The sequence below is a fragment of the Papio anubis genome, unplaced genomic scaffold (genome assembly GCF_008728515.1).
Source record: "Papio anubis isolate 15944 unplaced genomic scaffold, Panubis1.0 scaffold1662, whole genome shotgun sequence".
NCBI classification, from domain to species: Eukaryota; Metazoa; Chordata; class Mammalia; order Primates; family Cercopithecidae; genus Papio; species Papio anubis.
The window spans coordinates 1-4,239 of NW_022161649.1; the positions used below are offsets into that span (position 1 = coordinate 1).

At 37.1% G+C, this 4,239-nt stretch overlaps 1 non-coding gene across 1 annotated transcript; it reads right to left on the minus strand.

The window, feature by feature from the left end:
• Positions 1 to 3,900: 3,900 nt before the first annotated feature.
• Positions 3,901 to 4,007, minus strand: LOC116272703. Its single transcript, XR_004181312.1, has one exon. It is a non-coding gene; the product is annotated as a U6 spliceosomal RNA (small nuclear RNA).
• Positions 4,008 to 4,239: the final 232 nt, after the last annotated feature.

The window sequence follows — 4,239 nt, forward strand, 5'->3', positions numbered from 1 at the left end:
CAGAAAATAACAAAATGAAAATGAGCACCACTGCACAAGACAGCTCCAGGGACCACCATTTGCACTTCAGTCTACAGAGGTTCAACAATATAATAGCAGTGATTTTTTAAAGAAAGGCATAAGTGATGTTTCTGTCTGTGCATTTTAAAGTCTGCTGTGATCAAATAGGGTTTCACTTTTCCAATATAAAAACATATATTTTAACATTTAAAATAAAACATTTGAAGTAAAATAACAATGAAATGAGGCCAGACATGGTGGCATGCACCTGTAGTCCCAGCTACTCAGGAGGCTGAGGCAGGAACATTAACAGAGCCCAGAAGTTCAAGAATGTAGGACACTATGATCACAGCTGTGAATAACCACTGCACTCCAGCCTGGGCAACATATCAAGACCTTATCTCTATAATATTAATAATAATAATAATAATGATAATAATAATAATAATCACAATCTTCTTTCTGCCTCAAGCTAAAGCTACTTTCTCATTTGAACCCAAAGGGCAGAAATGCCTACTGAGTGCTCCACCAGAGAAAAGAAATGAGTTCTTCCTTCACAATCCATGATCCAATTTTTGGTTACAGAGTTCGGCTGAACAATAAAGGCAACACTAAGAACACCATCAGTATATAGATTACTGATTGTCATGTATGTGTTCGTGTATAAATGTATGTGTCTATATATATATAATTACCACTACACCTGAAAGAGGGAGATGGATTCTTCCATTTCATAGATGAAAATGTGAGCCCCTGTGAACTTCGCGGCTTTTTCTGGGTTCACTGAATGTCAGCCTTGAGAACTGGGAGACATTCAGCCTCCTGCAGAGCCCACCTAGGCATGAGCCACAGCAGTGGAGACTCCTCAACAGCAGGAAGAGCAACTGAGATCCAGGAATGTCCACACTTGTAGAGGGTCCATGTCCAGCGGAATACAACTGAAGGATGGGCGAAGGGTAGAGTCTAGCTGCTTCCTTCAGCTGGGAGTGGCAGATGTGTGGGTCAGTCAGCTACCCACAAGGTGTATCATATTCCTAGGGCTGTCTTTCATTCCTCTGCTGAGAACTCCATCCTGCACAGACAAAAACTATATATTCACTGGTAAGCAGGATCCCTTTTAGAAATGCAAACATAACTTCCCTAACATTAAAGTCAAACATTCTTTCTCCCAGTGAATCATCTTGTTAGGAATAGTCTCCTGACTTCCCTGAAGTTAGCCCAGAGTTGCATCTGAGCATTTGGATCTAAGAGAAAGTCGTTTGGGGTTGGACACAAAGCTGATCTTGGACCGTGTTCTGAAAGGCTTTCTACTTGCAGAAAGAGCAAGGGTGAGCTCTGAATAGGAGATGAAATGCATTGAGGGAAAAGATATGGGCAGATTCCCAACAAACAGAATATATTTGCCAGCCTCTTTTCAGTTGGCGATAAAAATACACATGAACACAAAATTTGCCATTGTAACCATTTAAAGTGTACGAAATGCAGTAACATGTAGTAGGTGCACACAACATTATGCAGCCATCATCACTATCAAGTTCCAGGCATTTCACCACCTGAAGGAAACTCTGTACCTGTTAGCAGGTACCTTCCACTCTCCCCACTACCACCAGCCCTGCTTATTAACCCAGTTTCTGTCTACTCTGGAATTTACTTCTTCTAGATATTTTATTAATGGAATCATACAATATATGGCCTTTTGTGATGGGCTTCTTTCATTTGACATGCTTTCAAGATTCATCCAAGTTGTGAGTATGTATCAGTACATTATTCACATGGTCAAATAATATTCCACTGCAGAACAGATTACATGTTGTTTATCCATTCCATCAGTTGATTTTATATTAAATTAAATAGAGAAAAACAAAGAGGAGTTACAAATTATCACCTCCCAAAATACCTTTTCTATTTTACCTATGAAGTTACTTTTAGCTGTGTACTTCTTTGCTTCATATGGCTTCAAGTTGCTTTATCTAACGTCCTTTTATTTCAATTAATGGCTTCCTTTGCATTAATTGTAGAATAGGTTTACCAGAGACAAATGCCATCACGTTTTATTTACTGTGCGTATCGTTCTCGTATTATTTCTGACAGAGTTTTGCCAATATGCAACTGTCAGTTGAGACACATTGTGTTTTTGTTTCACGAACTTTAAATTTGTCATGCCAATGTCTTCTGAACTCCATAGTTTCTGAAGATTTGGTGGTTAATCTGTCAGGATCCTTTGTGCTTGATGAGTCCTTATCTTGTTGTTTTCAAAGATACTCTGTTTGTCTTTGACTTTGACAGTTTCATTATAATGTCTCTCAGTGTGGACATCTTTGAATTGCTGCTACTTTTAAATGTTTCAGTGTGTTGGATGATACCCAGATTCCATGTTTTTAATACAAAATTTCCAAGTTTGGGGTCATTATTTCTTCTAAATACTCGCTGTATCTTCTTCTTCTCTTTTTGGGGACTCCCCAAAATGCATATCATAGTATTGTCTCTCAGATCTCTTCTGTTCATTTTTTTCCATTCACACTTTTCCCTTCTGCTTCCCTCAAATGGGCAATTTCAATTATTATGTTTGAGGATTACTGATTCTTTATTTCTGACTAAAATCTGCTCTTGAAGCCTCAGTGAATTTTCCATTTTACTTCCTGTACACCAGCTCTCGATTTCCATTTGCTTCCTTTTCACAATTATTTATTGATTTCTGCTATTTAGTGAAATGTAGTTCTCCTGATTTTCTTTAGTTATTTGTCCATGGTTTCCTTTAGCTCTTTGACTATGTTTAAGACAGTTGATTCAAAGTCTTTGTCTAGTAAGTCAGTCCATTCTTCTTCAGAAACAATTTCTTTCCATTGTTTTTCCTGTGAATGAGTCATACTTTCATACATGCATAACTCATGATTTTGAAGTTGAAAACTAGACATTTTCAATACTATGATGTGGTAACTGTGAAAATTACATTTTCTAAACTATTTTTGTATAGATTGTATTCTTTATTGTATGCGGTCACTGAAGTCTCATAGTTGTAGATGTGTGGCCTTATTTCTGAGTTCTCTATTCTATTCCAGTGGTCTATGCATCTGTTTTTGTACCAGTACCATGCTGTTTTGGTTACCGTAGCCTTGTAGTATAGTTTGAGGTCAAGTAGCAGGATGCCTCCAGCTTTGTTCTTTTTGCTTAAGATCGTCTTGACCATAAAGCTCTTTTTGGTTCTATATGAATTTTTAAATCATTTCTTCTAATTCTGTGAAAAATACCAATGGTAGTTTAATGAGAATAGCATTGAATCTATAAATTATTTTGAGCAATATGACCATTTTCACGATATTGATTCTTTCTATCCATGAGCATGGAGTGTTTTTCCATTTGTTTGTGTCCTCTCTGATTTACTTGAGCAGCAATTTGTAGATCTCCTTGAAGAGATTCTTCAATTCCTTTGTGATCTGTATTCCTAGGCATCTTATTCTGTTTGTAGTAATTGTGAATAGAAGTTTATTCACTATTTGACTCTCTGCTTGTCTATTGTTGTATAGGAATGCTTCTGACTTCTGCACATTGATTTTGTATCCTGAGAGTTTACTGAAGTTGCTTATCAGCTTAAGAAGCTTTTCAGCTGAAACAATGGGGTTTTCTAGATATAGGATCATGTGATTTGCAAGCAAAGACAATTTGACTTCCTCTCTTCCTGTTTGAATATCCTTTCTTTCTCTTACCTGATTGCCCTGACCAGAACTTCCAATACTGTGTTGAGTAGGACTGGTGAGAGAGGGCATCCTTGTCTTGTGCTGGTGTTAAAAGGGAATGTTTTCAGCTTTTGCCCATTCAGTATGATACTAGTTGTGAGTTTGTCATAGATGACTTTTATTATCTTGAGGTATGTTCCTTCAATATCTAGTTTACTGAGAGTTTAAAAATATGGAATGCTTCATGAATTTGCATGTCACCCTTGTGCAGGGGCCGTGCTGATCTTCTCTGTATCTTTCCAATTTTAATATATGTGCTGCCAAAGCGAGTACTGACCACAAGTTCTTAGAAGTGGAGATAAGTGAAGAACTGTGGGTGAGATGGAGTGTTGAATTTCATCTGCAGTAATTTCTGCATCTAACAAAATGTGATTATCTCTGTCTTTTATTCTTTAATTAAGTGGTAAAATGCATTACAGATTTAAAGTTTAAATATTCTTGTATCCAGGGGGTGAATAACCTGGGCAGGATATTTAATTTATTTATAGCTCACTGGTGGACACAG